The sequence below is a fragment of the Vanessa tameamea genome, chromosome 22, assembly GCF_037043105.1.
Source record: "Vanessa tameamea isolate UH-Manoa-2023 chromosome 22, ilVanTame1 primary haplotype, whole genome shotgun sequence".
Taxonomy (NCBI): Eukaryota; Metazoa; Arthropoda; class Insecta; order Lepidoptera; family Nymphalidae; genus Vanessa; species Vanessa tameamea.
The window spans coordinates 3640346-3655062 of NC_087330.1; the positions used below are offsets into that span (position 1 = coordinate 3640346).

General features: G+C 32.2%; 1 protein-coding gene across 1 annotated transcript in view; it reads right to left on the bottom strand.

Annotated features, from left to right (window-relative positions):
* Positions 1-10521, bottom strand: part of LOC113393609 (glutaredoxin domain-containing cysteine-rich protein CG31559-like) — a 92761-nt gene extending 82240 nt beyond the window's left edge. The window contains exon 1 of the mRNA XM_064218476.1: positions 10259-10521. The gene's annotated coding sequence lies outside the window, so the exon portion shown is untranslated. The remainder of the gene's footprint in view (positions 1-10258) is intronic.
* Between the last annotated feature and the right edge of the window lie 4196 nt (positions 10522-14717).

Genomic DNA, 14717 nt, shown 5'->3' on the forward strand with positions numbered 1-14717 from the left:
TGAATCCCCTAGAGGGGTGAATTAAAAAAAATATCCTATATCCTTCCCTTGGATTTAAACTATCTTAATAGCAAATTCCATCTAAATATGTTCAATCGTTTAAGCGTGAAGAGGTAACAGACAGAGACACTTTCGCATTTATATAGATGTATCTTATACACTACACCGGCCCGAAATCAATTGAACGAGAGGACTGGTATGACTTTATTTTAATGTTTAAAATATATTTTAGAACATCAAACACATAATTTAAAAGTCGCAGGTTCGATTTCTTTCTAATTTCACACATTTTGTAGGATACATCCGTATAAACATATTTCTAAAACATCTGGTCAAAGGTATTTTTTCTGTGTTTTGGAGTTGCGAAAATCAATGTGGTCTTCTTCATGAATCTCTATGAATATTTCATAAAATCCGAACCGATTGCATGCGATTAAAATGACAAAGTATAACAAGTATAATATATTAAAACGTATATTTTATATTTAATACGAAATTTTATTTTATATAAGTCAAATTTTCTTATTAAAATCGAAATACAAAACAATAGTTTCGGTTTCGGTAAATTAGCGCTGTGCTGTACGCTAAAGCGACTTTGCAACTATACCTTGCAACGATATATTATAGACAAAAACTTCCGCGTTCGTTATTCATAAGGCAATTATTGCTAGAAAAAATGTCCGTTCGTTTAAAACACGTAAACAAAATAAATGTCAAACAAGTCGCTTTCACTAAGAATAAAAGACAATTATTTAAAGGCATTCGATGCGTAACCGTTAGAACAGTTGATGTCGATTGCAGCGTCGTTAATATTAGATAGTGTTACGTCTTCTAATGGTGCTTTAAATTATAGAGGATTGTAATATTATAGATAAATCTTATGAAAATTATTTTGCAAGTGGTTAATGACTGGTTGTCGCGTTGCTCCAGTGGCTGGCTAAAAGGCTGCGATACACAAGATCCAGAATTATACATAGGGTCGGTATAGTTCTGAAGAGCTGTAAAATTTGTGAATTTGTAAAACAAAGTGTCGAAATACCACATTTTTTATTAAAAAAAAGTAACAAAGGAATCAGTGTCTATCTATTTGAGAAAGAAATTTTTAATGAACACTTAAAAAACAAGTACCGTTTATTATTATAATAATCTTCATTTGTTTGTGAGATAAATCAACTAATTTTATTTTAATATTAATTTGTAATCGACTAATCATAAAAAGTAATCATTCAGAGTTAGGCCTTAAGCATAGATCTATGAGTGTTGTTCAGAAGATAGGAAAAAATCTATTGATATATATCCGCTGATATATATCCGCGAACCCTGTTTAAAATATTCTAGTACAATCCTGCCCAAAACACTATAACCGAGTACGATACCTTGATTTTCTCGTAGGATTACAAGTTTTATGAAATACACATATTAATAGGCTCACTGGATAGAAAAATAACTCATAATTGCGGGTCCGAAGCCGGGGAAGGACCACTAAGTTTTTATGTTAAGACCTTTTCAAAAGGAAACAACTTAGTACAACAACAGCACATTTACGTGCAAATACTAAGAGTTACTGCCGAGGTTTTTCACGGCTCGGCTATAATTTTCCACTCTGGTATATACACGTAAACCGTCATGTCTTATTTTCAAACAGGTGATTCAACCATAACCTTTATTCAATATAAAATAATTAAAAACAATTTTTCCAAGTCCAACATGGCGTACGAAGCGGGACGGGAAACGAGTATCTAAATCTTACTAATATTATAAAATGTGAAAGTCGATATCTTTGTCACACAATCACGTTCGAAAACTATTAACTATGGAATAAGTAATGACAGAATTTTTTTAAAGGATACTTAACTATATATATTAAATTTGACCTTAATAAACGTCGGCATTATAAAGTTTTTATTATTAATAAGATTTAATTAAAAACTTGTTGATATGAAATTATATTAATAATTGAAAATTTTTAATGTCATGAATAAGTATACGTAATTCTGCTAATAAAAATTAGGCACTAAATAGATTCATTATTACATTATAGTATAGTCGCTTCCCGACTTTGTCCGGGTGAAATGAGAATTCTATTTATTTCCCGATCGTACCGACTACTGCGTCCAATCCAAAAAATCCAATGACTCAAATACACATACGGAGCTCAGTTACGAACACACCTACAGAAAAAATATATAAAGATATTTATATTGCTTATTTTTATACATAAAGCTTTTAAGACGAGACTAAATATTTTATTTTTTACCATCAAAATATTTTTATACCAATGGCACTAATTTCAATAAGGTAAGATTAAAGTTAGGAAAGGTCTTATTACATAAAATTTTAAATTAATTTAATTAAAATTTGCCGCATCTAAATGTTAGTAAATCATGAACTTCATTATCCACGAGTTTTTATTATCGGACCCTTCGTTTTAAGTCATGCTGGCAAAAGAAAGTCCAGGGTGCGAGGCCAATAACCTTGAAACTTGTTCAGCGACCTCTTTTGAATATGTTATAAAATAAAAAGGTTTGGTGATTTCGATCAATATTTAATTTATTTAAGAAAGAAAAAATATTTATTTAAAATTAATTAAAACATAAATAATGTCATAATTCAATAATTTAAGTTATATTTGTTTATTTATATAATGAATAAAGCAAAGTCGCCGACTGTATCCTTCGATCTTTTAAACTACGCAACGGATTTTAACGCGGTTTTCATTAACAGAGTGATCCAAAAGGAAGATTTCAACATATAAAACGTGCATTATAATAGAGAATAGCCAAGAATTTCTATTTTCCTATCCGGAATAAAACAAAGGTGATCCTTATTATATTATAGGTGATATGATCCTTATTTTACGCACGTGAAGCCGGGACGGATAGCTTATACGGATAGTTGTATTATACATTGTATTGACTTTAATGCCTACTATGGTTGGTTGATACGAACAAGTGGTTTATTACAGAACAGTTTGTACGCAATAGCTTGGAAAACACGTACAATAGACGTATAGGTGTGGTTTAATGGAAAATTTCGACATTCTCACGGCATGGACCGAAACGAGTGAAATGTACTGTGTGTTTTTCGGTATTGCGGCCCTTTAGTGGTTTTTACGGTCTATTACATTGAATTGGTTTCGTTTGTTACAATATCATGTTTGAGTACAGCTAGAGAGAAAAATTTAATTAAATAAAAATACTAAAACGATCGCAGACATCGATGGTTATATTTTAAAGATGTTAATCCTATTCAAAAGTTTTTTCTTTTTTATTTATATATAAAAGTTACCGATTCAAATATATAAGCCAAAACTGAGTTTTTTTTTTATATGTATTCAATATTTTTAAAGCCAAAGCAGCTGCAGTCATGTAAACACACTCATAACTCAATACTTGTAACATTCCAAAATATACAATTTCTATTAAACGAGCTACATTCTTCAGTTATATCACGCTTCCCCGTACCCCGCACTCCCTTTCGTACGTCCGCGTCGCCGTCCTATCTGACAGTGCCAGTATTTTATTGTTAACGCAATCGTATGATGTCATTTATATCTTGAGGTATAAACATATATCATATTCTATAGTCAAAAACCAAAGAAAAGAGCTTGAAGCGAAAAGAGCTTAAATTCTATAAAGTTATACTACGCATAAAGACGTTTCACACAGACTTAACCTCATCGAGCAGTTATTTTGTTTTATTTACTTACGCTATATTTATTATATTTTAAATATATGCATTATTATATTTATCTTTTAAATGCCTGACTGACTAACTAGTATGAACCGCGCATGCGAAATCAGTTCCATACAAATTATATAAAAATACAGCAAAGCATAAGATAAAATTCCTCACAGACCATTAAATTATAGACTTCTATAAATAACGTAAGGCGTTGTTATTTATTTATAAATATTCAACTCATCAGTTAGCAAAAAACGAGATTGAAATTCGCAAATTGCTCTGAGAAATGTTTAAAACCCCTGTCCCTCATCTCACCAGGTCCCTGAAGCTATAACAGGTTTCGAAAAGCTATAACTTTGGACCGCCGATGCATAATTTTCCTTCCGAAGATGTCTGGATATGATAATTGTAGGCTTTAAATACTGCTCGTTAGTTGATATAAATAATTGTGACAGCCAGTAGACTGCCACGTTAGTCTAGCTAGCTTATAGGCCCCTATACTCTATAAGCGTCTATACGTTGTTAAGCTTTTCTGTAAAAATCTCAGTAGCAGCCAAGCTGCGTCCTCGGCAATTATCTCTCGAGATTGCGGTCCCATTGGACGGTGAGAGTGATGGAGTATCATCAGTAAACATTGTTGAACGAGATAATGCAACTGTGTTTACGCACAGACTTGCGCCCAATAATACTATTATTTTTGTAATTTTGAGAGAACAATAATAAAGTAATCAAAAATGTTGATAACTATGTTTGGCTAAATTAAAATGGATCTAATATTGTCGTGAGAATAATTCACACAAAACTGGTAACGGTTTTCGTATTTACTATACGTACAAACAATCTGACCACGACATTTCGACTCGTACAAATATTGGTAATGAACGGAGGTCGAATTCAAGACCGTTAGCGCAACGGCTAGTTTTGAAACAACTATTGTGTTAACGAATTGTCGAATCGTCGTTGTTATATCGACAATTAGCAGTTTTTATTTCCCTTTACTGGCAATATTGACTATATGTAATATGCTAACCTAAGCTAACCTAGTATAATTACAGGTACGAGATATTCAAATGTTTGACTGTTACGTGTCTGGTATTGCTTTGGAAATCTAAATTGACCACCGAATACTTATCTACCGCACAACCAAAAAAAGTATACAAGTCATTTACGTATATCATGATGATGTGATGATGTCCTCCTGATAGATTTAGGCTATGGCAAACAATCTCAAAAAGTGGAATGTGCTCCAAACCTTCTCTTCTAAAGGAGAGAAGGCCTTAGCCCAGCAGTTGGAATTTTACAGGCTGTTAATGTTGAACAATCTCAAACGAGACCAACAATGCAAGACATATCATGGTGCAACACTTTGTGTGCACAAACACAGGTGCAATCTCTATTCCCTCACTCATAAAATCCGATAGGACGACGAATACGACAAATCCGGAGTTCAGGCAGAGGGTAATAGCTTTACCTTTTATTTCGAGTCACGGGAGTTTCACACTTCCCACTTTCCACTCCGGGCTGATACTGAGAATTTTTCGACAGAAAAACCCAATAACTTGCATCGGCCCAATATGGGACCTTGGTATCTGTGACCATATCGAGCCACTAAACCGACGAGACAGATGTTTATGATATTTTCCTAATAGTTAATGTATTATTCAGATAAACTTGTATAGTCTAGTGTCCATAAGTTTTTTTGTACAATTAAAATGTACAAATTTATGATGTCTATTTGAAAAGATAATTAAATAAATTAGCCATCTTTTATCTTTTACTATTTCACGTCTTGATAGCAAAATAATTTATACAGTTAAAACTACTTTTATGACAGCTGAGAATATTCGTTACTCAGATTATAAAAGCGAAAGTTAGCATTTTTGTATGTTTATTAGTCAATCACGATTGAAAGATTGAATGCATTCAAATAACAACATAGGGCATATAAAATCATCATCGGTGGAAAGCAAGAAGTGCTTAACGTATAGTCTATTCCCATCGAAGAAGGAATAAAGACAGCTTAGATTTGCGTATGACGCGGAATTTGCTAATAGCTCAGCTATATTGTGAACTTCTAACAGTTCTCGACTAATTAACTATTCCACTAAACAACTTATATTCACTTTAATTTTTCCTTTCAAAGTTTCGATAACAGTTTCGTCGCTGTCCAAAACGCCATTTTTTCGCAAATCCATAATAAATATCATAGATGATTCAAGCTCTCGGCCAATATATCGCGTCTATTCGATGTCAAATGTTGTTTATTTGACTTTTGTCCCCTTGTGGTTGGACATAATATGTCGTAGGAAAATCGGAAGAAGAGGATTATTGTGAAAATCCCGGGATGATTGCAAAGGTACGGATAATTAGAATCTATGGAAAGTTTTCACAATCGTTTAAGCTATATTTAGGATAATTTCAAATTGTATAGTTCTTTTTTATTTTCATACAAATGAAAATAAATTAAAATTAGCATCCAGCGAAACGTTGCGACAAAAAACGACTAGCTTAACAATAAATAGAAAATAAATTCTTAGAAACCATATCATAAAGTTAACAATGTTATAATCATATTTAAACACATTGTTGACATGCAAAGGCATGCTCGGTGAACAAACTTACAGACAACTTAATGCATTTAGACTATATTTAGATCAGAAACGCAGTACAGTAACTTTATTCGAATACTGAATAAAACATTATAAATATTGGAGAAATAAACTAGCAACTATATTTAAATATATATAAGAATATATATATATATATATATATACAGTAGTAGTATAATAACAGTTATATATATACAAATATCATACTTATATATATATATATATAAGTATGATATTTGTATATATATATAACTGTTTAAAAAAGGAATAGAGTGTTCGTATATGTCATACAATAAAAAAAATATTAATCATTTAAATACTAATAATGAAAATTCAATTTCAAATTATTTTCAACATTTTTCGTTTATAACGTATCCATCTTTTTTAATTTAGCTACTCCTTGGTAGGGAATAAGAAAGGGCAATGACGTGATCCTTATATTTTTTTTCCTTTCGAGGTTCCCATCGAAACCCAACACGATCGGTTCAAGCGAGACGACTCTTAATGTATTATTATAAATCCATTTGAAATTTAATTTAGTTTCAAGAAATTATATTTTTGAAATTATTACTTCTGTTGGCGTCTTATGAAAAATGATGAAAGTGAATTTTTATGATCCGCGTACAGGGTGATATAAAAACTACATGATGGTCGCTAAAACGCCAATTAAGTCTCAAGTCGCTCGAAATTGACAAATTCACGCCTTAACGTAGTTTACAATATTTATTTTAAATTGTGTATGATTAAATTTATGAGCGAGTGTTATATACAAGGCAGTGGTGAAAAAGGAATAATTTTAATTTACCATGATAATAATAATAACTTTGTTATTAATATGCAGATTATTATTTTAATGTAATTATTTTTTTAGACTTATTACGTCCATACATAAATATGTACACGCACCTGGTTAGGTACCACACAGTCATCAGATGTTCTAATACCGAACAGTATTACTCAGTATTGTTGTTTTCCGGTTTCAAGGATGAGTGATCCAGTGTATCTACGCGCAAAGAACATAACCTACTAGTTACCCAGGCTGATGGCGCATTGGCGATGTAAGAAATGGTTAATACTCGTATTGGTGGTAGGGCTTTGTGCAAGCCCGTCTGGGTAGGTACCACCCACTCATCAGATATTCTACCGCCAAATAACAGTACTCTGTATTGTTGTGTTCCGGTTAGAAGGGCGAGTGAGCCAGTATAATCATAGGCACAAGGGACATAACATCTTAGTTCCCAAGGTTGGTGACGCATAGGTGATGTAAGGAATGTTTAATATTTCTTACAGCGCCTTTGTCTATGGGCGGTGGTGACCACTTACCATCAGGTGGCCCATATGCTCGTCCGCCAACCAAAGCCACCAAAAAACACCGACAGCGCCATTGTCTATGGGCGATGTGATCATTGTCCTTCTAGTCTATTCACAATGAAGACTACTGACTAACTAAAACTAGAATAACAAAAGTATTGTCAAGATTTAAACGTGATGGGAAGTTACCTCAATGCAGACTGGTGTGCGTGTAGCAAAGTAACTCTTCACTATATCAAATATTAAGTAAAACTATATTCTAGTTATATACATATATATGGTCATAAGTAGGCTACCGTTTCACCTCGTTTCGATTTACCTTTAGTCATTATAAAATCTAGTTTCTAGGGAATATTGACAAGATACTATTAAGTTTCTAAGATGACATATAATTACGATATATGGAACTTTGTTCGCCTTACCTGTCAAGAACTCGTCACGAGTTATGGCAACATACATTTTTCATGTTACAAAAAACGTTACATTCTACAAGTACATATTATTACTATATTAGTATAACAGCCGTTTTTGTATATTATATATTATTAGTCTATGTCTGGTAATATATATTGTATCTGATGGATAAAATATTATATTTTTCGTGTGTAGTTCAAACTCGAGACACTTTGATTGGCAATGCTAAAACATTTCTGACCCATAACACCGTGTCTTATTGCCTTCCCTAGTGATATTCTTACCCTCACCACACACGGACATAAAATTGTACAGTGTATATTTGTAATATTGATTTGTATTATATACTTATTTAATTAATTTAAAGTGTCCATGTGTAGGAGACAACCAAAACCGTCGACGGATGTTATCTGTCGTGTATCCTGAAGTAAAAACTTCTTCGAAACGCTGAATCTTCTGGTATAAGTATCATTAATATATAGCATATTATTGAAGATATTGTTACAGATTCTCTAGTAAATAATCCCTTATAAATTAATTTAATAGTAATAATACATATTGCTATCTCTTTCTATCCTTGGAATTTAATATAAACCCATTTAGTGCCATTAAAATGTGTTTAAATGTAATGTCCAATAAAATGAACACCAGTATCAAGGTACAATTAAATATGTCAGCCAAGAATAGCTTAAAACAAACGACTACTAATAGTATATACTATATATTTTTTATTATTTACTATAGTACATACTGTCACAACAAAGGCTACGTAAGACGTTTCGTTTAACTTTGCAGATACGAATGTTCCTTGGAATAATTATTAGGAGCTAGCAATGAAACGATATCACGAGATCTAATTAATATTAATTAAGCTAATGCAATTAAAGCCATTAAACAATAGCATATTCTTCTATCTAGATAATTTATAGAAATTAAAAACGCCTCGCACAATGTGATTTCTCTTGTATTTGCTAAAATCTGCAAATTATGTCTTGGTAAATGATTTTTATTATTTGATTACCTTAGATAGGTAGGTATATTTTATTATAAAGTGTAAAACATTTCCGACTAGCTTTCGTAAAGATAAATAAATACATGATATGTATTTTTAAGAAATATTATAATATTTATAAATTTTGATCGTTTTAAGTAATATGTTGTAGAACTGTGAATTTTGATACTATTTCTTTGCAAAATGCTTTCGCGAAATTCATTTAAATTAAATGTACATATAAAGTTAAAGTGAATTTCATTCGCATAAAATAACGTTCAAAAAAACACTCAAAATGTGAACTGAAAGTAACGTTCCACATACATAAAACTAGATTAATATCTAAAACATCTAAGTTTTTATTTTTCATACGTTTATTCAAATCGCCGTTATAACACTTTCCACTGGCGTATGCGCGTGCGCAACTTAGGTGTGAGAGCGGCAGATATGCGACTGACCTCATGTGTATAAATATTTCCATAACTATTCTTTAGCATATGCCTACCTACATAATATAAATATTACAAATGTTAAAAAAGTATGCCAAACGGCACTACCTCCTTTTTATTATTTAAATCATATACAGGCTGCTTTAATTTTAAGATTCATATGCTTTAAATAGTTTCGAAAATAAATAATTAGTAAGCAATTTTTATTTACGTCAATATTTTTGTGTCTAGTAATGATTTAAATACAACAGCTAATAAACTAACTGCTTAACTTCTTCGCATCACACGCTATATAACAATTAATTATTATTGAATAATGTTTTCCGATAATGAAAATGAATCTATGATGTCTAACTGAGCGTGACTCGAAGACAGCTAGTGAAAATTACAACAAGTGGAACAAATGCCTGCTTAAGTTAAATGTTTGTGCCACTAACTGGCCTATTGACGCTAAAAATCTCCAAACATATGCAACATGCATTCCTGTATTGTTCATAATTATAATTGGCATAACGAATAGATCTCGTCATTCAAAGACGCTGATAGAATTAATATCTCATAATTTTCCTCATTATATGCTAAATTATACAGTCCTTGCGAATTTACATTCTGCAAATACCACTAACCGGATCTAATTTTGTGGGAATTTTCGAATTTTAAAAGACCAATGAATGTCTTCATCGAAATACCTGTAGTATTATCGATAAAAACTACACTTAACGACAGGTGGATATAAAAATATTTACTCTAGATATTTATAAATATATCCGCATGTATAAATGAAAAAAAAAGTTTCTTACCAGTTATTTAATGAGTACATCCGACCTTCTAAAATGAAATGTAAAAAAACACAATCAACTGTATTAAACAGTTTTTATTTCAATGTCACAGACACAACACTAACGGGACACACTGTATATGTAAAAGTCGCCTAAGAACATCAACGATCGCAATTGGCCGATCGGTTTCTTTAACGTAATAAAATTCAAATTTGCCAATTGGAACACTTGCGTGCGCGCGTGCGTCATGCACAGGTGACAGTCGCAGACTGACTGGCTAAAGCGGTCTAAATGACGATTAAGTTTAAGGCGAAGAGCCTTCTCCATTCAAACCGTCAAGTCGCTTTCGGATTTGCCAGGCAATTATCGACCTTGAATCGGCGTGACAACATGCAATTAGTCGTAACGGAAAATTGTTTCTTGAGACATTTAATCATGGGAGAATGAGTGCCACCTGGGTCGCCTTCACAGGCGCACGAGTTGACTTTTTTGCGGTAACTTGTTCTGTTTTTTACCTGTTTCCAATGTCTTTCGCTGGAATACAGGTTCGATACTCGAATTAAGCGCCCAGTTTTAGGGGTACTTGCAAAATAAGATACAATTCGGTTAACTAATGATACATTAGTTAATCAGAACATGTCGAGATATTAAAAAATTACGTGATTATTCAATCTACTATAAAGTGAAATCTATTTTGTAACTTTTGATGGACGCAGAGAAATATTTATTTATCATATATACTAATATTACAAATGAGAAAGTTACTCTGTCTGTCTGTTTTTCTATCACTACCAAACCCTGTACCGAATAGATGGAATTCGATATGAAGTAAGCTTGAACTTCAAGAAAGGACGTAGGCTACTTTTCTATGCTTCACATCTGATGACCAACCCCTAAACACGCAAGTGATACACAAAAACGACTAACATTAATATAGCCTTTCTGTAAACTAATGAATTGTTCTATTGATTTTTATATATTTCACATACATTGTTATACTTTAATATTATTTTTTATAAAAAATACTCTTATACGTGTAAATACGCACATTTTATACCGCCTCATCTGATTTTTTTGTTGTCAGATTTTAGATATTATACATGAAATAAATATGAATAGGAACGTCAATGACCTCGACCTGTCACTTGAAGTATATCGTTTGCAAAAAAAATAATTCTGCACGGTCACGTATCTAATATATTACAATAGTGGGAGGCGATTCAGAAACTGATGCTAGAATTACCGGTGATTTAGCTACATATTAATCGTAGTTACTTAGTGGAGCAAGTAAGTCTTGGTAGACAACACCTGTCTTGGTAGGTCATCAGATATTCTACTGCCAAACAGTAAAACAGTAATACTTATTCTCAAACCACGCTAATAAAATATCAATACACAATTTATAAAATCTATCCTTTTTTAATTGAAATTTATAAATAATAAAAAACAGACACAAATCAAATATTCACAAAGGTAATGCAAAGCAAAAACAATACCATAAAAATACATATGTTTAACACGATTTATGTTAATATGAGATAAGCCTCGATGATTCTAAAAGCAATGATGTCATGAACCCTAACATCAACTAAACATGTACTAAACTTCCATCTTCAAATTCATAAAACTTAAAACTATTAAACTTTTGTAATACATTGCAAAGTTACTTACAAAGAAAAATAAATATGGCATTGAAAAGTCGCAATGGTTGACGAAGTTTTAAATATTTTTGTAATTAAAATCACATGGTAGCAAACCAAAGTCAAACTTTGACCATACGTATACTGTTAATGGAATATAAAAAAAATCACAAACGAACTGGCCAAGCAAGATTTCAGGTGTTGAACTTACTGGTTTCTTGTTTCACCTCTGATCGGTGTTGATTTTTAAAATTCGTATATTTTTTTTAATATTCACTCTTAACAAATACATTGAGACCTTATATGATATATAATATAAAATTTAGATCATATAGGAAACCGTTAAATATAAAAATGCACTTTACGTCACTAAAATTATCCAACAGGACCGAAAAAAGTTTAAGCATAAGTCTTAAAGGAATGGACAACATACTTTCAACATCGAGACTTCGGCTTCTAGTGATTTGTCTTGGATTTTGTTCTGATCTCTTTGATCAGAGCTATCATACGTTAATAATAATCAGTTTATTTTGGTATGTAATTGTTCTTCTTGGAAATCCTGAAAAATTTACTATGATACGTTTTCTTATAGAATTATTTAATACGGTGATCATTAGATACCAATCAGCGATAACTTAACTTATAATCAAACAAGTAGGTACTGTAACAGATCATAAATGTTATAGATGGAAGAACGCCACCCTGTTAACAAACGGACCTGAAGCTTAATAAAACGCTGCTTGGATGATGGACCAACAATTAGCAGAATTTCATTCAACTCAGGCAAGTGTAACTTAAAGTTTTCCACAGTTAACGATATAAATTATACTATCAGCACAAATGAAATGCATGAAAACTCAATATCTAGCAATGGATAACGCACATAAATTGATATTTCAATTTATACCAAAGTATAGCAAAAGAGAAGGTAGATTGGGATTACTTTGTCTCATAGCATACGAAGCATAGAGCACGGTAATTATGGCTAATGGAAAAAGATTCACGGACTCTCTTATTTGTTTTGGTAAGTAAAAATCTCTCATAACCCTGACTTAGTCTAGGAAAAAGCTTTTAGGTACTTGTAATGCTAAACAACGATGATACATTTTATTCATTTCTTTTCGAATTCAATGGAGCTATTCTGTAAGATCAAGTCTAATACCTCACTCGTAAAATGTTGAAAACCGACAGGATGGTACCCTATTTTGACACATGTATCCTTTAAATGTTATAATTACAATAATCAATGTCGCGTATAACTTTCTGACATATCACGATCGTGTTCTGCAACAAGTTCCGAGTTTGTTCTTACAGAATAGCTCCATTGAATTCGAAAAGAAATAAATAAAATGTTTCATTAAAAAATTATAAAAGGTCGGTTACCTGTTAAAGAGAAAGAGATTTAGATGAAGTAATATCATGATTTTGGCGATACGTTTCTGGGAACGTTTTCTAAAGATCGTAAAGTCGTCCGGACAACCTTAAGATCTTTAAGTTTATTGGAAATGATACCGCAAGAACCGATCTTAACCGATGATTGCGGGTTCAAACACAGGCAAGCACAACTGAATTTTCATGTACTTAATTTTCTGATTGATTGAATCTAGAAATCTGGAGTATATACCATAGGGTTATTTTATAACGCAAGCATTCACTAAGAAAACGTTTTCGGAAATTTTGTCTTTAGAGGAAAATTGGGGGAAACTGCTGATATTTTACTAACTCATCATAGTGCGCGTAGGTAATTCGTTTATATATTTTATAAATATATATGGCAACAGTTCCGAATGAAAGTTTTGTTTTTTTTTTTCTTACAAGTATACATATAATAAACGAATAAGTAGCAATAGAGCTGACGTACATCTTTCTTGCTCGTACTTTATATTTAGTTTCATTGATAAGGAGGATATGCTTGATAGTAGGGTTTTGTGTAAGTCCGTCTGGGTAGGTACCATTCACCATATATTATACTGCCAAGACACAATACATAGTATTGTTGTATTCCGGTTTGAAGGGTGTGTGTGTGTCAGTGTCTACAGGCACAAGGGACATAATATCTTAGGTGATTTAAGGTATGAGTAATATCTCTTGAGTAATATCTGCAGCGCTAATATCTGTAAGGGGGTTGTGAGCACTTACCACCAAGTGGCTCATTTTTCGTCCTATATCATAAAAAAGCAGTATTTATATTGTACTTTAAATCCATACAAGACTTAATAGACAAATTGATGCCATTTCCATTATTGTTTATATTCTGTGACACAACCGGATGGTGGAGGTCGTCCGTCGACATTCCAAGCCGCTTATTTTTAGGCGTTTATCGTAATGTCCAACAGCCTTGCTTTTGAGTTTTACGCATTATTTTAACTGAGTATATCGAAAAAGAGATGTTTATATAACAAACATATAATTGCGATATTTTAATGGGTCACATATTTTAGTAAGGGTAGCTTAAGAAAGCTTGGAGATGTCACCGGTCACTCGGTCACTAAAAACATTTTTAGCAGCCTGTAAATCCACCACGCTGCTCCAATGCGGATTGGTGGAATACACATGTGGCAGAATTTCGTTGAAATTAGGCACATGCAGGTTTCCTCACGATGTTTTCCTTCACCGCCGAGCACGAGATGAATTATAAACACTAATTAAGCACAAAATTCAGTGGTGACTGCCTGGGTTTGAACCCGAAATCATCGGTTAAGATGCACGCGTTCTAACCACTGAGCTATCTCGGCTCTCAACTAAAAACATATATGTATCATATATGTACGTACATATGTGATCAACAAGAAGTATTGTTTTTGATATTTGGAGATACTTTGTTATTTAAAAGATTTGTT